Source organism: Ziziphus jujuba, chromosome 6 (assembly GCF_031755915.1).
Source record: "Ziziphus jujuba cultivar Dongzao chromosome 6, ASM3175591v1".
In the NCBI taxonomy this organism is placed as follows: Eukaryota; Viridiplantae; Streptophyta; class Magnoliopsida; order Rosales; family Rhamnaceae; genus Ziziphus; species Ziziphus jujuba.
Genome location: NC_083384.1, coordinates 22,254,892 through 22,277,333, shown reverse-complemented (window position 1 = coordinate 22,277,333; position 22,442 = coordinate 22,254,892).

Genomic DNA, 22,442 nt, shown 5'->3' with positions numbered 1-22,442 from the left:
AACTGGACCAGATGGCAAGAGATTAAGGATTCAAGAATAAAATTTAAGAAAAAGAATTTCAAACTCAAACAAGAATCAAATCGAACAAAAATATAGAATAGTGTTGGTTGTTGTTCTTGTAATTCAAGGTTTTGTATCAAATCCTTTAACTAATTTTAATCCAATAATTTAAGCACCCAAAATTCCAAATATTCAGCAGCAAAAATAATTATCCAGCAACTCCAAATATGTAACAAATAGTAAAAAATACAGCAGTTCAAAGAAATTTCCAGCAAACACCAAATTCAACAAACCAAATTTTTTTTATTTAATTTGGCTTTTTCTTCTTCTTCTTCTTCTTCTTTTTTTTTTTTCACTCACAGAACATAAAAAAACTGCAGTAGCAAATATCAACACCAAAATTGCAATTCCACACCAAAAATCCATCAAACCCGTGGCCTCCAACAAAAACAAAAGTGCAGTTTTTTTTTTTTTTTAATAACTGTTCGTATTTTTTTTTTTTAATATATCAATGCAAATATTGAAGACTAAAACAGAAAATAAAAATTAAAAAAAACCAAATCAACAAGAACAATGATAAAAGACAACCAACAAACTAGGAAACAAAAATAAAGTAGGACAAGGAAAACCTAATTTGACTAGGAATGAATTTTTTTTATTTCTTTTAATTTTTTTTTAAGATGCACAACGTGTATGATGATAGAAGCAACCTTAACCTAATGCTAAAATTTCAGAATAACACAAAAAAAAATAAAGAAAATAAAGATAGATCAAACCTGAACAAAATTCGGCTCTGATACCAAATGATACGAACCTAGGTAGACCTGCACCTAAACCCGTATTTATATTAGTCCGAATCTAATTATGCTCAAGTTCTAATGGTCACCTTGACCCCTAACCAACTTGTGATTAGAAACCTTAGTATATAACGAAGATGTCACAATAGATGATGGAAGGCCTATTGATAAGTCAAACTAAAACACTCAGTCACTAATGGTGTTTTAGGTGTTCAAAGAGAACAAAGAGAATTCAATCTCACAAATAATTTTCTGTATAAAATTCAAGTTTAATTGTTATTGAAAAATAAGCCTTTAAATAGGCTACAAATTCGCAAAATAAACCCTAAAAACAAAAGGGAAAACCGGCCATACAAAGTGGTTTCCTATGGTTGCTGAAATTCTCACTCCTTTCCTAATCTAATTTGGATTAATTAATTCCTTTATTTTGAATTAGGAATTAATTAATTTACAATGAAAATAATAAAATAATAACGTTTATAAAATTATTTTTCCAGCAAATAAAGAAATAAAAACCAAAAAGTAATGGTAATTTCCTAAAACAAAAAGTAGAATCAAATTAGGAAACTAAAATACTAGCTTTTTGACTAAGTTAACTTTGACCAATTTTTGACCAATTTGAGCTCCAAATCAGCTTCAATATGCTTTTTAGGATGCCAAATAAGCTGACCATGATGTTCCACATGTTTCCCCTGCTTGGAAAAAAGAGAAAAAGCCAACTCAGTATAATCCAGTAAAGCCGACACAAAATACAGCAAAAACAGGCCAAATTTACTAACTGTCTGTACAACCCCTTGTTGGATGACGTTGAAGCTACTTTGACTTGATTCCATGTCCTATTAGACATATGTATTGAATCCATGAAACATTGGAACCATTTCATGCTTCCCACCCTCCATAATTGCACCAAAATCGTGCGGGTCTATACCAGCTTCCACCCCTTGTATGCTCAAGATAGGTCTTGGATCTTCAGGTATGGACAAGCCCTTTTGAATATGAATTACTCCCTTGATAAAGACAGCAATATTGTCCTTAAACTTCTTAGCTTGAGCATTAGTGATTGGCCTGGTCTTCATCCGTATCGGGTCGGCACCTCAATGGGTTGTCGGGTGAGCGGGTTCCGGTGGATTCGCATCAGTTATGATCATAACAATGTAAGGTATGGACTGATCGAGTGAGGTTGAGATTGACCTTTTTTTTTTTTTTTATGAATTATGGCTTTTACTCAAGTACCATATATAGTGCTCGTCGATATCAGTTTGTAGACTAGTGACACGCTTAATTTGGAACAACGATTGAAAAGTTATAAATCTTTAAAATTGCAATTATTTTTTTGGGACTGACTTTATCAGATGGTTTTTTTTTCTTTTATTCTTTTTAATATCAATAGTGTGCAAATGAATGTTTGAAAATGTCTATGGCAACGACCATATGTTGCAAATTGACAGCTGACAAGTGTCATAATTTGACAAGGGCAAATGTAAATTTCTTTTTCTTTCCCTTTTCCTCTCTCTCTCTCTCTCTCTCTCCTCCTCCTCCACAATGGCTTCCTTTCTTGTCTCTGTCCCTCTCTCATCTCTCTTGGATTCAGCTTGTGTTTCGAAACTCCCCTTGTAGAGGCAAGAGTGATACTAGTTACCATGCTACATGTACGTCATAAGGATCACTCCTTTTACATATGTTTACAGTACAATAACAAAGGATACATGTGATAAGATTTCTTATTTTACACCCTTTCAACATAAAAAAAGATTCCTATCCTAAAAACATACAGTACAATTATTGAGGACACTAAATATAAAGATTCTTTACTTTATGTCTTGTCAATTCCACCACGCATCTAGCTACTAAGTATCAAGATAGAATTCATCATAGAGATCAAATGGATTTTGTTCTATTACTCTAAAAATATTGTCCTGCTTTTTAATGTATTGTCAAGCTATTAGGTTGTCTGGAGAAGATGGAGAAGTTGTGCATTTTTTTTTCAAGAGGAGGACATTCATAGATTTGTCCAAGAATCTCTTGAATTGTCATGCAGTCTTCAAAATCTTCTATATCGATCCACCCAAAATTTCTTTTAGGAGGATGATCATGAAATATTGGAATGATCAAAGGAGGAATATATTATTCCATATTTCATTTAACTTGATAAGATACCATAGTTTTGTCAACGACTAACCCATTGATCCATTGTCAAGCTTTCAAAATCCAAGAATACCATCCTTAATAACTTTTGTAGATGCATCATGTCTCCTTGAAACCAATATCCTTGTAAAATTATTGGATCAAAATAAATTGCCAAAGGATAATAATTTGAAACTAGCCAATGTGTAAAGTATCCTAATAAACTTATTTGGATTGGTCTCCTATAGGCGTATTGAAATTTGAACACCATTATGTTTTTTCTTTTGGCTATTGGGAGGATCTAAAACATAGAATTTGTTTCTGTTGGAATCCTATTGGTGAAATGATTAGAGTTTTCAATCTTACACATTTTCCCAATAGGATTTCAATCTTGTATAACTCTTTTTGTTGATGTGTTTTGGCTTTAGTTGTGACAAATTCTTTCAATTTATATCTTCAAGGAGATGTTGCCAAATATTTGGATTTAGAGTTTGGATTTCAAGGTTAGAGCACCAAGAAGGTAATATTCTTTTCTCAGCATCAGGATTTAGGTTGTTATTGCTACTTCCAGCTATCATCATTATGGGTATTTCTTGCATTTCTAATGGTTTGGATAAGTAATCTACAATTGTTTTTTTTGCTTCTATGTATCTTACAAAAAACTTATATTTTGACAACCATTTGGCCCACTTGATTAATTGTAGATTAGGAAGCTCTCATTCTTTTTCTTTTGAGAAGTCCTTCAAAATACATGTAGTCAGTTTCAATAATAAAATGGGATTGAGATAAGAAGAACTAAAATTTGTTGATTCCATTTATTACTATAAGGACTTCCTTCTTTGATGAAGGATAATGCTATTGAGCTTTTGAAAATGATCTCGATTTGTACCCATATACTTCTTTGGTACCATTTTCTTCAATCAAGACTGCTGCCTAAAATTTGTGTGAAGCATCTTTTTGTAGAATGATCTGCCCTTCTCCAAGAGTCTTTAGAGGAGATAGGTTGGCAGATTTTTTTGATCTTCTTCATTGCTTTTGTTGCTTCTTGTGACCAAGGCGTTGCATTCTTTTTCAAGTGTCTTGAAATCTTTGAAGTGATGGAAGAGAGATGTGGTACATGAGATGAAGCATAATTGAAGTAATGGATGCTGGTGAACATGCTCGAATCAATGTTTGGATGCCAATGATCGATGTTGTCCAGTTCGCCAGATTTTCGACGGTCTACAACTACAAGGCTGGTCTCTCCCCCTAATTTCAACCTTTTGAGTTCAAATATAGCCTCCATTCTTCCTAATTCCACGTTGTACAAGAGTTATATCGAATTAAATTTTGGCCAGATTTTCTCATCCATTTTTTGGCCAGCATCGACAAGATAAGCTAATTTGAGCAAAGTATCCTTAATCCTTATCTTATAAGCTTTCATTTGGTTATAGTTTGCCAATTATGGTTGGGTACTTAATATTGTAACATTTTGAGCTAATTTTAGAAATTATTGTGAAAATTGGTTCTTGTTGAAAGTGTTTCCTAAGAATTTTGATTGCATATAGGTTAATAGATGTTAACGAAGTACTCAATTCATAAAATTGAGCATAAATATGAAAATCCCAAATTTTTGGATAATTGGCCATTCGATGTCACTGTATAGTTGGAGTTCAATTTTGGGAACCTGCAGTAGTAGAAGTAAATTTTAGCACATTCTAATACCTTTGGATAACGTATTTGATATCTAAATAATATTCATGGTATTTGTTAGGCACCTGACGAAACTTGTGGTGGATCTTGCAGTAGAGTAAGGAAGAGCAAATATAAATACTGTGAGTGATATATTCTCTAAATTATATTTTAGGGTAATATGTATATACATGTATGTATATTTATCTATTATTAATTTGGATTTAATGTGTTATTTAACAAATTATAATTAATTTGATACTTTATAAAATTCCAAAATGTTTAAATGTTTATGTTTAATTAAAATGATTTCATTCATTGATTTATTTGTTTTAGATGTTGATCCACAATTTTATGAAATTTAAATTATTGGTTTACATTTAATTAAGCTTATCTAAGTATTTGCTTGTTTGCATATTTATAAATTTAAGGGATTTATATTGTCAGGGGAGCATTTTAATATGTTATGGTTTGCTTTGCCTGGTTTATTAAAATACGATGATGTAAATTAATGTTCATAATAATAGAATGTGTAAATGTATTTTAATATATTCTTATAAAGATATTCATTATGTATAAAAATGATTATGTTACGAGATTCGATTGAAAGTGGTTTCATTATCTTTCTAAAGTAAATCGGGCACATTAAATGCTAAATTATTTATTTGGGTTGAGTGTAGAACTATAAAAGGTATTATTCATATGAGGTTTCTTTTTAAATGCTTCAATGCCTTAATTTTGATTATAAATATGTGTATGTGGGTATATAAATAAATGCATATATATGATTTTGTAGATTATTTGTTTATTTATTTATTTATTTATGTTGATTTAAAAAATTTGAGAGTTATAAAATATTTAATATTAAGATGATTTTGACATGGTATATCTTCTTAAAATTATATTTGGATTTTTAAAATATTTCATTATTGGTTATTGATTTTTGGGTAATATTTAAATGGATCGAGTTATGTTTGATTTCACGGAATGTATAAAATTATTTTCTATGCTAAATTCTTAGTATTTTTATTTGTTTATTATTTATATATTTATTTATCTGTTTGTTTGTTTATTTATTTATTTACGATTTTAAAATATAATTATGGAAAATTAATGCTGCGGTATTTGTATGCCTATACATGATTAATTGGTCTATAAATGTACCATATAGTACTAGTGTTTTTGATATACATGTGATTGATTTCAACATGCAAAATATATACACATATATATAGTTATCCTTCATGTGTTGTGGCGAATGGGCTTAGGTAAGTAATTTGTAGTGACAACAATAGCCATCCCTTCATAGCTACAGGATGATAGGTTATATTTAGTGATTATATGAGAGCTAAGATGAGCAAGGGCAGGCATGTATTTTGCAGTAACAACATTAACCACTCTATGCTTAGCCATACGATGTCAGGTTATCTAGCACCAGCGCCTTTGGGATGCTAAAGTGGCCACATTCAAGTTTCTTTTCTCCTTCCCCTTTTTGTCAAGTAGTGTATAGGATATCAAATATCACTTGATAACATTGGTAAATCGTATAGTGCATCAGGTGTCTTTACGATATATTTTGTAATTAGGTGTACCATGCAGTACTGTGGCAGTGACTCGGTTCTATCAATAGACTATGCCTATGAGTGGTCTATTATCATATTTTTATTGTTACGATATCAGTGGATTAGATAGCCATCGTAGGCAAGACCGCATAGGTAGTAGTAGTATATTTACTAGTGGTTGATATTTGAGGATTGTGTAGTGGTATATCATACGGTATATCAATATGTGCATAACCTAGTTGAGTAGTGAGGAAGTTCATACAGTACTTGTAATAGAACTCCAGATTAGCCATCGGGAAGGTATTTCAGTTTTCGAACAAGTGAATTAGCCTAGGGGCATGTTATTTAGAACCTTATAAGGATTGTATTCATATTCATAGTTACGTTCTATATAAAAGATATGTATCTATGTTGGTTCTAGATAGTGGTGATATTATTGAAATTGTGGTTGTAACCTCAATTATTCAATTTAAAGTATTATTTCTACATGTTCATTTTAATTATTTTACTTAAGGATATCTTATAATTCATTGTTTCTTAATGGCATAAACTCGTGTCTTTATATTTGTAGATTTTAAGATGTAGGTTATATGGTTTAGGGTCTCAGACCCAGGTTGTCTTCGTTTATTATCATTGTTAATATTATTACAAATATTGTTGTGGTTGTACTCCTCATTACTAGATATATTATGGATTTGTTACAGTTTGTATTATTATTACTATATTTTTGTTCATATTTATATACAGGTATGTATATAGAGTCTATAAAATTTGTGAAATTATAGTAAGAAGGAGGTGTGCGGTTATGAATTCATAGGTGAGTGTTCCCTATGCTGAGTTAAAACTTGGAGAAAAGAGTTAGGGTTGTCTTGGGGTTTTGGTAGGAAACTCCGAAAGGGGTCTTGAAGCATATAAAGATATTTATAACTCATAATTTGTATTTTTAGGCTACTATTATTAAAGTCTTGCAAATTTGTGGAAAACTTGTAGTAAGCAAAGAGGAATTAGGTGGATATATACTATTAGAGGGAATTTTTTTTATATAGGGAATATTTAGGAAAGTTCAACTTACAACGGAAGATATTGTTGGATTTTCTATAGAAATTCCTATGGGGTTTCCTCTAGTCGAGGCTATCCTTGGGTTCTGGTAAAGTAATTCTGGGAGGGTTTTAACATTAGTTATGTTTTTTGATAAAGTTTATGATTCATCAATATGTTTAATATTTTATTCTTAACCGTTGATAATTGATTTGAGTGATTTAAAATAGTGAGAAAGCATGATTCAATTATAGTCCCTTGATGAATTACATATTTATTTCAATTGAGTGGAAACAAATTGAATTCTCATACCATGTAAAAACCTTAATCTTGTGCTTAACAATATTGAACAATCTTTAGATGTTAATTAGGTTTAATTAGTATGAGAAAACAACTAATTACCGTGTGTAATAATTATCTCAAGTGTGTGAAGACAACCTTCAGTTATATTTTGATAAAGCGTGATGAACTTATCTTTTGAAGTCCTTACATGTTATGCATTAATCCTAACAATTAATTGTAAAGTCATTAGCATTTGACCTAAATTTATTTTGTTTTCTTTTAATTTCATTATTTAGTTTTGATAAATTAGCTTAATTACTGTTTACTTTTATTTGAAATTTGGGTGTTTAATTTAATATTAATGTTTAACTTGATTTAATTAATGTAGTTATTTGGGTTTGAGAAATCAGTTTATTCAAAACCATTATATTTCTTGATTTATGCATTTGGAAGTATTTTCACAACAATCATGTAAGTTCTAAATCTACACAAAATGATGTACCTCTCAGTAATGCAAATCTTCCATAGAAAACAATCTGAATTATATTAGACTTGATTATGTGCTTAAAGTATGATTGGAAACAATAACAAAAGAATCTATTTAAAGTGATCAAGTCAACATACAACCAATCCACTATCACCTTAACTAGCAATATTCTTCAAAACTCATATCGGCCAGTCATAAACTTACAAAAACCAAAAACGAGCCTAAAAACAACTACTTAAAATCTGAAAAGTACTTTTTGAAACTTTCAAAAACTAAAGAAAAGCACAAACTCTTTTTGTATTTTAAAAAATATAGAAAAAAAAACACTAACAAAACAAAAATCTAAAATATTTTTCTTTATTTTCTTAAATTTTTTTTTTTAGCAATTTTGAAAATTAAAAACTCTAAAAAATGAAAAATTTGGAACTAAAAACTTGTTTTGCTGTGTTTGTTACTGGCTTTACTGTGTTTTGTTGATTTGACATTTTCTCTTTATTCCAAGCAAGGGCAACATATGGGACTCATAAATAATCCTATTTGGCATCCTACATGCCATATGGGAGCTGATTTGGAGCCTTTACAAGCTGGAATTTGGTTAAAGTTAGCTTAGTGGTCAAAGTAGCCAACTAGTTTCCTAATTTGTTTTTGACTTTTTGTTTTAGGAAATTAATCTTTTATTTGGTTTCTATTTATTTTTTTGCTGGAAAAAATCAACTTAAGAAAGTTATTATTTTATTATTTCTATCGTAAATTAATTAATTCCTAATTCAATATAAGGGAATTAATTAAGTAGTTTAGGAAAGCATCAATTTTGGCCACACCATACTTCTTGCCTTATGGCCGAATTTTACATGTCTGTTTTAGGGTTTTTGTTTTGCGCTCTTAGCCTATTTAAAGGCTTATTTTTCAAGGATAACACACTTCAATATTATTTAGAAAATTAATTATTAAATAGAATTCTCTTCTCTTTGAACACCTAAAGCACCATTAGAGAGTAATTGTTTTAGTTTTGACTTATCAATTTGGCTTCCATAACCTATTGTAGCATTTTTGTTATACCACGGTTTCTAATCATAGGTTGGTAAGGGGTTAAAGTTTTTCCATAAGAACTTTAACTTAATTGAAATCTGGGCTAATATAATACGGGTTAGGCACGAGTCAACTTAGGTTCATATCACAATTGATATCACCAAGAGGCCATGAAATCATTTCAAGACCGAAGCTAAGCCATTCAAATGAGGCATGTGTGTATGAAGCTTCATATGGGTTGAAAATCATCAATGTAGGTGTCGACTTTGACTTTTTTTGCTGTTCAAGTAAGTTTGACTCATTCCAATCAAGGGACAACATATGAGAATCATTATTAATCTTATTTGGCATCATACATGGCATATGGGACCTGATTTGGAGCCTATACTAGTTGGAGATTGGATAAAGACAGCTTAGTTGTCGACTAGTCAACTAGTTTTTTAATTTGAGTTTAACTTTTTGTTTTAGGAAACTGTCTTTTATTTTGGTTTTTATTTATTTATTTGCTGGACAAATTACTTTAGGAAAGTTAGAATTTTATTATTTTGATTGTAAATTAATTAATTCCTAATTCAAAATAAAGTGATACGAACCTAGGACAACCTGCGCCTAAACCCATATTATATTAGCTCGAATCTAATTATGTTCAAGTTCTAATGGTCACCTTGACCCCTAACCAACTTGTGATTAGAAACCTCCGTATATAATGAAGACGCAACAATAGGTGATGGAAGACCTATTGATAATTCAAACTAAAACACTTATTCACTAATGGTGTTTTAGGTGTTCAAAAGAACAAAGAGAATTTAATCTCACAAATAATTTTCTGTATAAAATTCAAGCTTGATTTCTCATTGAAAATAAGCCTTTAAATAGGCTAAGATTACAAAGCAAAAGCTCTAAAAAATTATTTCAAAGCCGGACACGAAGTGTTGAGAAAAAGAAAGTAGAGAAAAGGAAAGTGCCTAATTTTTCTTAGTTTCCTAAACTAATTTGGATTAATTAATTCCTTTATTTTGAATTAGGAATTAATTAATTTACAATTGAAATACTAAAATAATAAATTTCCTAAAATTATTTTTCCATCAAATAAATAAATAAAAAAATCAAAGTAAAATACTAATTTCCTAAAACAAAAAGTCAAAATTAAATTAAGAAACTAGTTGACTCGTTTGACTACTAAGGTATCTTTGACTAATCTTCAGCTTGTTTGGGCTCCAAATCAGCTTTCATATGCCATTTAGGATGCCAAATATGATTAATAATGATTCCCACAAGTTGCCCCTTGATTGGAATAAGTCAAAAAAGAAGAAAAGTCAAAGTCAGCGGCAAAATAGCACATTTTCGGCCTAATTGAGAGGCTGTCCGTACAAGTCCTTTTTAGATGCTTTTGTTTCTACCTTGGCTGGATTCCATGTCCTCTTAATGATATTCATGGAGTTCATAAAGTGTTAGAACCATTCCTTGCTACTCGGAGTCCAAATTTGCACAAAAATAGCTACCCGGGTTTGTATCGGTCTCCACCACTTAGAGACTTAAAATGGGTCTTATATCTTCAGGTATTGTCATACCCTCTTGAGATTCAATCACTTCATGAATAAAGCCAGCCAAGGTTTTCTTAAATCTCTTAACTTGTACCCTAGTGATTGGCCCCATCTTCATTTGTATAGGACCCGTACCCCAGCGCGTAGTCGGTTGAACGGGCATGGGCGGAATCACATCATAAAAGAATTAATTAATCTAAATTATAATAGGTTAGGAGGTGGAATTCGGCCACATTAAGGAAACCACTATGGTGGCTGGTTTTTGACCTACTTGTCTAAGGTTTTATTTTCTATTTTTAAACCTATTTAAGGCTTATTTTTCAATAAAAATTCAGTACATTATTCATACAGAAAAATATTTGTAAGAAATAATTCTCTTTATTTTCTTTGAACACCTAAAACACTTATTAGAAATCAAGTGTTTCAGTTTGACTTATCAATAGGACATCCACCAACTGTTGTGGCATCTTAATCATATACTATGGTTTCTAATCACAAGTTGATTAGGGGTTAAGGTTTCCATTAGAATCTGAATATAATTATGATCCGAGCCAATATAATATTGGTTTAGGAGCAAGTTGACCTAGGTTCGTATCACTAACTCCTCAATTCCTTTCAGGATCATAATTCTTCGCTTTGGACATTGGTTGGCAACATGCACTTGTCCTTGGCACTTAAAGCAAACAATATCTCTAGTTCTTGAACGTATAGGATCAGATTTACCTTAAAAACTTTAGTAATTGAATGGAATCGGGTCTAGTGTCTCTTCTTGGCCTATTTGAACTTTCTCCCTCTAGTTTCAATTTTGTCCTTGATTCAAAAGCGGAATTGCTTCTCCAAGCATTTGAATTAGTCCTTCCACTGTTGGTAACCCCTCCAAACCATGTGCTTGTACCCCTCCTCTTGAATTGGTTCTCAATTTTGATGGCCATATGCAACATCTCCTCCAATTCCACTTGGTTGGCTATCTTTCAGTTTAAACCTCCCAAAAACCTTGCCATGGTTGCCTCATGGTCCTCATTTATGCTCAACCTCATCATGAGCATCTCCATCCCCTTTTAGTAGTCCCCCACGGTCCTACTTCCTTGCGATAAAGATTGAAGTCTTTGATGCAACATCCTTACGATAATGGGTTGGGACAAATGTCTTTCTCATTGTTCATTTCATTTGTCGCCAAGTGGTAATTAGTTCATTCCTAGCTCTCCTTCGGGTACCTTGCTCATTATTCCACCCTTGGAATGCATAATGATGAAATTCCAAAGCGGCCAACTTTACCTTCATTGCCTCAAAATAATTATGGAAATAAAAAATCATCTCCATGCGTTCTTCCCATTCTAGATATGCTTATGGATCTCTCTTTCCCATGAATAGTGGTATATTGACTTTAAAGTTTCCAAGATCATGATTTTCCTCTCGGGCTTGCCTCCCATGGGTTTGCCTTCCTTGGAGTGTAAAGATATTTTCAAACTTCTCCTCGAGGTTATATCCAAAACTACCTCCTTCAAATTCCATAGCCTCCATGAAATTCTTGTCTTGGATTCGGCCCACCTTGTGATGTTTCAAACCTATCCATCTTTTGATCAAGTTGATCAAAGCGAGCATTCATCTATTGTAATTGTTCCAAGACCGCCATCATGTCGATAGATTCACCTTCACCACCCATAGCTCTACAATCCCCTTTGAATCCTATGGATTGTTCTTCAATGTTTCTAAATGAACCATCTCGTCTTCTCATTCTTGAATCTATCATGTTAGTAAAAATAATGTAAAAATCCTTACTAAAATCACTCCTTCATGTGTTTCACTCAAACAAGGTCTCAACACTCATGTTTGCACACTAGTTTCAGCTTTTAACTCCTTTAAGCTCACACTCTCTTATCTTTTCCCACTCAAAGAATTATTTCAAAGTTCTATTAGAACATGCTCAAAATAGCAATTAGATCACAAGTATGGCAGAATTGAACTTATCAATAAAATAGTAACAAAATGCAAGCAAATATCGAGTGAATTGATAAAACCTAGTGTCGGCTTTACTAACCAAAAACAGGATAAAATAACAATGCAATTTTTGGAATTAATAAGGAGTAGACTAGAATATTAAGAAACCTATAATTCAAGGATAAAATTTATAAAAGAGATTCAAACAACGAACAAGAAACAATTCGAACAAAATATGGAATAGTTGTTGGTCGTAGTTCTTGTAATTTACGTCTTTGTCTCAAATCCTTTAACCAATTTTAATCTAAACAATTTTGGCACTCAAAATTGAATTCTCCAGTAGCAATATAGAATGAATATAAGCAACTCCAAATAATCACTATTGAAATTCCACACCAAAACAATTTCAATTTTTCAGCTTTCCACAAACCGGCCTTTTACAATTTTTTTTTAAAATTTTTATTTTCGGCTTTTCTTCCCCTTTTTTTTTTTTAATCACTAACACATTAATATCATACAATCTCCAGTAGCACAATTCACCACAAAAATGCAAACTTCAATGCCAAAAAATTCAACAAACCCAATCCAAAGTTTTCAAACAAAAAGAAATTAGAAAAATTGTAGGTTTATGCAAGTTGTTCTCAAAGCTCCTATTTTTTGTTTTTTAATATATGAATGCAACTAATTAAGATTAAAATAGCAAAGAAAAATCAACAACAGACCAAATTACTAAGAACAGTTATGCAAACAACCAAAAAACTAGAAAACAAAAATTTGGCTAACAAAAGGAATAAATTTGGCTATGTAGGAATAAACCAGAAGCAACGTTAACCTAATGATAAATTGCAGAACAACATAAAAATAAATATAGCAAATTTATATGAACCTAAGACGATCTGCGCCTAAACCCGTATTATATTAGCGCGGATCTAATTATATTCAAGTTATAATGGTCACCTTAACCCCTAACCAACTTGTGATTAGAAACCTTGGTATATAATGAAGATATCACAATAGGTGATGGAAGGCCTATTTATAAGTCAAACTAAAACACTCATTTACTAATGGTGTTTTAGGTGTTCAAAAGAACAAAGAGAATTCAATCTCACAAATACTTTTCTGTATGAATAATGTAATGATTATTATTGATAAAACAAGCCTTTAAATAGGATAAAAAGTTAAAAAAATAAGACCCTAATTATCTAAGTAAAACCAGCCACCAAAGAATAGGAAACCTAGCTTGGCCGAAATTCACCTCATTTCCTAATCTAATTTGGATTAATTAATTCTTTTATTTTGAATTAGGAATTAATTAATTTACAATGAAAATAATAAAATAATAACCTTCCTAAGTTGATTTTTCCAGAAAATAAATAAATAGAAACAAAATAAAAGACTACTTTCCTAAAACAAAAAGTCAAAATCAAATTAGGAAACTAGTTGACTAGTTTGACTACTAAGATAACTTTGACCAATCTCTAGCTTGTTTGGGCTCCAAATCAGCTTCCATATGCTATTTAGGATGCCAAATATAATTAATAATGATTCCCACATGTTGCCCTTTGACTGGGATAAGTCAAACAAGAAAAAAAGTCAAAGCTAGCGGTTAAACATCACATTTTTGGCCAAATTGAGATGTTGTCTGTACAATTCCTTTTTAGACACTTTTTATTCTACCTTGACTGGATTCCATGTCCTATTAATGATATTTATTGAGTTCATGAAGTGTTGGAACCATTCCTTGCAGCCTGGAGTTCAAATTTGTACAAAAACAGCTACCCGGGTCCGTATCAGCTTCCATGACTCGGATGTTTAGAATAGGCTTTGTATCTTCGGGTATGGACAAGCTCTTTTGAGAATTAAATACTCCCTATATAAATGCTCCCAGGTTGTCCTTAAACCTCTTGGTTTGAGCTCTAGTGATCAGCCCAATCTTCATCTCTATTGGGTCGGCACCCCAGCGGGTTGTTGGTTGTGTGGGTTAGAGCAGATTCTATTGATCTTGAAGGTTTAGGATCAGATTTTACCTCACTTTTATGTACTTGGACAGATTCAGCTTTTGACTTCCTTTTTGGCCAATTTGAACTTTCTTCACCAACTTTCAGCTTTGGCTTTTTTTCAAAGGTAGGATTGTTTCTCCAACTGCGTGGATTTGATCTTCTGCTGTTGGAAACACCTCCAAACTGTGAGCGTACTTCTATTCTTGAACTGATGCTCTAATTTAATAGCCACATGCAACATCTCCTCTAATTCCACATATTGTTGCAATTCTAGTTGATTGGCTATTTCACAATTCAAACAACCAAGAAACCTTGCCATGGTTGCTTCTCTATCTTCATTCATACTTAACCTCATCATAAACATCTCCATCTCCTTGTAATAATCCTCCACATACCTAGTTCTTTGAGATAAAGATTGAAGTCTTTGATGCAGCAACCTATGATAGTGTGATGGTACGAACCGCTTCCTCATAGCTCCTTTCATTTGTCACCATGTAGTGATTAAGTCATCATCAACTCTCCTTCGGGTGTTTTGTTCATTGGTCCACCGTTGGAGTGCATAATGACCAAACTCCATTTCTGCCAATTTCACCTTCTTAGCCTCTGAATAGTTGTGGCAATAAAAAATCATCTCCATTCTCTCCTCCCATTCCAAATATGCCTCCGGATCACTTTTTCCCCTGAATGGTGGAATGTTTACCTTGATATTCCTTAGATTATCATCTTCATTCCTTGTTAGTCTCCCACGGATTGGCCTTTCTTAAGGTTCAAAAATTTCATCAAACCCCTCATCCAAGTCATCTCCAAAGTTACTTTCCCCGAATTGCTCTCTTGGTCACCCTCGGCCTCCTCGACCTCGACCTCAACCTTCATGAGCATCTAATCTTATAGTTGGCCCTCCTTATGATGTTTCTATCCTCTCCATCCTTTGATCTATGATATCAAATCAGGCATTCATCCGCTGCAATTGCTCCAATATAGCCCTCATGTCCATTTGCTCACCACTCCCCAAAGCTCGGGAGCCACCATGGAATCCTACGGACTCTTCTTCATTAATTTTTAAAGGTGGATATCCTCTTCTCACCCTTGAATCTGCCATGTTAGTATGAATAAAACAAAAAATAAAATAAGACCTCACCAAATTTACTCCATCTCGTGTTTCACTCAAACAAGGTCTTGACACTCATATTTGCACACTAGTTTCGGCTTTTACCTTCTTTAAAGTTCACACTCTGTTGCCTTTTTCCACTCAATTAATTATCTCAAAGTTCTAATTAAAATACCCACAAAAAAACAATTAGATCACAAGTATGTTTTAATTAAACTTATCAACAAAACAGTAGCAAAAAGCAAGCAATACCGATGAATTTAACAAATCCTAGTTTTCGGCTTTCTAGACAAATAAAGCAAATAATAAGGAAAATTTTGGAATTAGCATGAACTGGAATAGATGGTAAGAGATTAAGGATTCAAGAATAAAATTTAGGAAAAAGAATTTCAAACACGAACAAGAATCAAATTGAACAAAAATATAGAATAGTGTTGGTTGTTGTTCATATAATTTAAGTTTTGTATCAAATCCTTTAACTAATTTTAATCCAAATAATTTGAACACCCAAAATTCAAATATCCAGTAACAAATCAACTTCCAACAAGCCGAATTATTATTTTTTTATTCGACTTCTTCTTCTTTTTTTTTTTTTTCACTCACAAAGCATAAAAAAATTGCAGTAGAAAGAATCAACACCAAAATTTTCAATTCCAACACCAAATAATCACCAAACCTGTGACCTCCCAAACAAAATACAAATTGTGCAGTTTTTTTTTTTTTTTTTTTTTGAATATATGAATGCAAATATTTAAGACTAAAACAGTAAATAAAAACAACAAAAACAAAAATTAAAAAGAACAAAGATGAAAAACAACCAACAAACTAGGAAACAAAAATACGATAAAACTAGGAAATCCTAATTCGAATAGGAATTAGTTTTTTTTTTTCCTTAAAGATGCTGAACGTGTATGATAATAGAAGCAACCTTAACCTAATGCTAAAATTGCAAATTAACATAAGAAAACAAAAAAGCGAATAAAGATAGATCAAACCTGAACAAAATTTGACTATGATACCAAATGATACGAACCTAAGACCACCTGCATCTAAACCCGTATTATATTAGCCCAGATCTAATTATGTTCAAGTTCTACTGGTCACCTTGAACCCTAACTAACTTGTGATCAGAAATCTTGATATATAATGAAAACACCACAATAGGTAATGGAAGGCCTATTGATAAGTCAAACTAAAACACTCATTTACTAATGGTGTTTTAGGTGTTCAAAAGAACAAACAGAATTCAATCTCATAAATAATTTTTTGTATGAATAATGTACTGATTGTTATTGATAAAACAAGCTTTTAAATAGGCTTTAAAGTTAAAAAATAAGACCCTAGTTATCTAGGTAAAACCAGCCACCAAAGAATGGGAAACCTAGCTTGGCCGAAATTCACCTCATTTCCTAATCTAATTTAGATTAATTAATTCATTTATTTTGAATTAGGAATTAATTAACTTCCAATGAAAATAATAAAATAATAAATTTCCTAAGTTGATTTTTTCAGCAAATAAATAAATAGAAACCAAATAAAAGATTACTTTCCTAAAACAAAAAGTCAAAATCAAATTAGGAAACTAGTTGACTAGTTTTATTACTAAGGTATCTTTGACCAATCTCCAGCTTGTTTGGGCTCCAAATCAGCTTCCATATGCCATTTAGGATGTCAAATATAATTAATAATGATTCCCACACATTGGCCCTTGACTAGGATAAGTCAAACAAGAAGAAACGTCAAAGCTAGCAGCTAAACAGCACATGTTTGGCCAAATTGAGATGCTGTCCATATAAGTCCTTTTTAGATGCTTTTAATTCTTCCTTGGCTAGATTACATGTCCTCTTAATGATATTCATTGAGTTCATGAAGTGTTGGAACCATTCCTTGCTGCTCGGAGTCCAAATTTGTACAAAAACAGCTACCTAAGAAATAAAGAAATAGATGCTAACTTTCCTATAAAATTTTGGTGATTTAAGAGCTTTAAAAATTTATTTTATGAAAGATGAATATGTGTTTGAGGATGTTATTATTGATACCTGTGCTTCTTATAAAATAGTGACTTTCGCTAGCTTTCATTGCCTTCCATTTAGAGACATAATAAGAATTGAGGCCATGGATTTTAAGTTGAAATATTTTGATGGTAAATGCGTTTCACCTTATGGAGTTATTAAGGATTTGAAAATTAATGTTGGAGTTTGTATTATTTAATTGACTTTTTGATTTTGAATGAGAAACATAATAGGAGAGAGTGTGTGCTTTTAGGAAGACATTTTCTTGGTTACTAATAAGGCTAATCTTGAAATGTATGAAGATAAATTAGAATTGAGTTGTAATGATGAAACTAAGGTTATTCCTATGCATGATCCACCACAAGGTACTTTAACTAATTTAAAGAAAAAGTCCTTAGTTGGCAAGTTAAGACAATCTCTTATTAAGTGATTGATTATAGAAGTGCTAAATGACTTTGATCAAGTGCTTATTGGGAGGTAACCCAAGGTAACTTTTCATTTTATGCATTGCTTTTATTTGTTTTTAAGTTGTTTTTATTTGTTTGTTAGTTTTAAAAGGTTTCTATGAAGTTTGGGTGCCATGTGTGTTGGAAATTTTCTAGATGTAGCTCTGAAATTGAAACAGATGGGAAAAATAGTTAATGAGCTTTGTTTACTTGAAAATTTATGGAGAGTTATTTCAATATGTGTAGAAGTAGTGGAAAAAATTCAGGTGAAGCTACAACTTTGATGGCAGCACCCAACCTGATTAAAATTTGCAGCTCAAATTTGGACAATTTTTGTGTTTTTCAAGTAATTTCATTAGTTTCAAATTTCAAAGGAGTATTTCTAAGCTTTAAATTGTTTTTAATTTCAGTTTGTTGGTATCGCAAATGAATTAGAATCTTGCTACTTTAGTCTAGTTAAATATTTTTATTTGCTTTTAGTTGAGTTTTATATGCTTACTTATGTTTTGAAAGCGTAAAATTAGTTTACCTGCATCGTAAGAAAAATGAGGAAAGCTACTTTCGATTTTTAAAGGTTTTTGTGCATTGGATAGAATATACAAATGAGTATCAGGACCATAAAAAATTTATCATACTCGTTGCCAAGCACAGTCCAAAGGCGGGCTCAGGGGAGCACATGCCACCTAATTTTTTTCAAAAGAAATTTCAGCTTCTATTTTAGTGAATTTACAGGTGTACCCCATATAATAAGGAAAATGCCCCTTAGACCTTCATAGATTTAGAGACATGGAAGACTACCAAATGATGAAAATACCCCCATTTCTCTCAATATTTAATGATGTGTAAGACTTTTCCTTCTTTTTTTTTTTTTTTTTTCTTTTTGGATAAATGTAAAACTATTTTTTGTGCTCTTTCCTTCACCACATAGTCCCACATTCCTTTCTACGTCTATCATTTTAATTATAGTTTTTTTTTTCTTGATTTTAGTTTCTTTTTCATAGGGCTTTCCAATAACTTTAATGTTTCCTCTTCTAACACAAATTTGTCCTCCACACATTAAACCTAAACAAATACTTCTATCATATAAAAAATTATAAGGTTTTACTTTTCTTTGAAAGAATTATATTTAAGAAAATTTTTCAATCTCTACATCTCTATTCAGCTTTTGGCTCCAATACAGGTAAAATCTTTGCCTTTAACTTTTCTTTTTTTTGTCGGTTTTTTATTATGTTCAATTTAATTTGAGTTAACTAATTAATAATAAAACAAAAAAGATTTATTTTCCCAAAGGATTTTTATCATGAATTTCAAATATTTTTACACTTTTAAATTTCACTTATTATTTGTTTTAATTTATAATTAATTTTTTTATCATGTATGAAATTATTGTTTATTTTAAGTGAAAATTTTTGTTTATGGAAAGATTTTTCAAAAGAAAATCAATATCGTGTCAACCACAAAAATCATTTGGAACAAGATTAAGAAGGTTTAGTCTTCTTGGTTTAGTGAATATCCTAATTGGTTGGAGTATAGTATTGCGAAAGATATCTCATATTGTTTATGTTGTTATCTTTTCAAACCCAAAATTGGAAAATATTTAGGTGGTGTCTCATTGTTTGGTGAAGGCTTTTCAAATTGGAAGAAGAAAAAAAAGTTGCAAACTCATGTAAGAGGTCCCAATAGTGCCCATAACCATGTTGTGATAAGGTATGAAGCTCTCCTAAATAAAAATCAACACATTCAAACATTTTTCTCCAAACAATTAGATCAAACACGAATGGAATATCTTACTCGTCTAGGTGCATTAACTGATTGTTTTAAATTTATTTTACACCAAGTGTTGGCATTTTATAGAGATGATGAATATGAAGACTCATATAATCAAGGTAATTTTCTTGAACTTTTATAATGGTTGTGACATCATAACGAGGACATAAAATCTTCTTCACTGAAAAGCGCTCCAAAAAAATTGAATTTGACATCACCTAAAATTGAAAAAGATATCATTAATGCTATTTTAATGGCAATTGTGAATTCAATTACTAGAGATATTGGTGATCGACTATTTTCCACTCTTGTTTATTAATCTTGTAACACATCTTCAAAAAAGCAATGACCATTGTATAACGTTATGTTCGTAAACGTTGTGTTCTTGAGCATTTTGTAGGTATTGAGCATGTTACAAACACTACAACTCCCTCACTTAAGGAAGCTATTGATAATTTATTTTCTATACATGACTTGAGTATATCTAGGCTGCGGAGAAAATATATGACGGAACAAGTAATATGAAAAGTGAGTTAAATGGCCAAAAAACAATTATAAGGAATGAGAATGAAACTGCATACTACATTCATTGATTAGCTCATAAACTTCAATTAGCACTTATAGTCGTGGCAAAGAACCATGTAGAAATCATTGGTCTATTTACCTTAGTCACTAATATAGTAAATGTTGTTGAAGCATCACCACAACATCTAGATATTCTTCATAAGAAACATGCTGGTATAGTTTTTGAAGCCATAAGTAATAGTGAGCTTTTAACTGGACATCACCTAAACTAAGAAATTAGTCTTAAATGACTCGGTGATACACGTTAGACCTCACACTATGGCACTTTATAAATTTGTTACAAATGTTTTCATATATATTACATGTACTTGAGACACTAACATTAGTTTATTTACTACTAACATTGGTATTACATTTACCAGTAGCAACTGCTTTCGTAGATAGGGTATTTTCTATTGTGAATATCATGTAGAATAAGGTACGCAATCGGATGGGAGATTAATCTATGAACAATTGTTTGGTTGCATACATTGAGAAAGAAATTTTCGATGGCATAAAAAATGAAGTTATCATGGATCAATTTGAAAACATGAAATCTCGTAGTGGACAAATATAAAGTTGTGCTTTTATTATTATTATTATTTTTTTTTTGTCCAAACTTATGGTTAATTACTCCTTTTCTCTTTCCTTGTATTTGACAAATTCTTTATTTTTGAATTTTACGTGTTAATATATACAATTTTAGTTAATTAAAACAATTAATGGTGCCATCTGACTTAATTTCCAAGGTCCGTCACTAGCCGTTGCCATATACCTAGATGCTACACCTATTACATTTTGGAAGTCGATGATGGTTTTTCAAGCTTCGTGACTGATTTTGTTGTAATTTCAAGCTAGTTTCCAATGTGGGGGAGTATTTTAACTCTTATCTTTAATTTTTCCTTGAATTTATGTGTTTTAAACATTGAGAACAATGTTCATCTCAAGTAGGGGGTTGCATTTGAATATTTTGAAATCAGTTTTTAAAGCATCAATGAATATGTTAATTTTTAATATGTTAGATTTTTAGTTTTGTTTTGCATGTTAAGTGTAGTTTTTTTTGCTATGATTAAAAATCCAAAAATATGTTTTTACTTTGATTAAAAATCCAAAATGTTTATTCGTTTTAGTTTGTTTTGTTTTCAGCCAATAAGCTTCTTTATGGTGGCAATATGGTGAAAAGTTTTCAGAATTTTTGTGTTTTTTTTTATTTATTCACTAAGAAATATGATTAGCCAATGATAAGTTTATGACTGATATAAAATTGAATCTTAAGTAGTTGAATTGTATTTATGTATGCTTTATGCCTTAGATATATTCGATACATCATTACTTCCCATTTCTTTTTTAGCACATAATCAATCAAGCATAATTTAGATTTTATTTTAAAGAAGAGTTCCATGAAGTTAGAATTATATAATTGAGTTAAGCTCTAAAACTTGTATAATCGATGCTGGAGTTAAAATTCTAGAGTATTGCATCATTGAGAAAGTGATTTAAGTCAATTTTATTATGAGTATGAGCCTTTCGCTAGCTATATCATTGTTATATCCTAAATACCATATTTTGTGCCTTGATTAGGGTGCATATATATAAGATGCATATTTAGAGTCTTTGATTCATTTAACCTTATTTACATACCTTTATTATATAGGCCTAAATATTTATTATTTTACAGAATCCTTTACATATTATAAAGAGAGATTCTTTTGAATTGACATGAATATATGCTTTTTAATATGTACAAAGAGGAAGAAGATGAGAAATAAAGTTGGGTTTTATGGTTTATGCATGGTTATAACTTTGATATGTAATCCTTGATATATTTAAAAATATAATTGTATATGTATTTGAAATTAAAAGTTTGAGGTACTAAGTGGTATGATCATCAAAATTCAACATTGTTAGAATTGAAATTAAAAAGAAAAGCAATAAAAAAAATGAAGAAAGATCTGAATGAAAATAAAATAGAAAAATATAAAAACCTAGAAAGAAAAAAGTGTAAAAGACATTTCTGACAAAAAATGAAGAAAAATGAAAAAGAAAAAAGAAAACTCAATGATGATGATGATT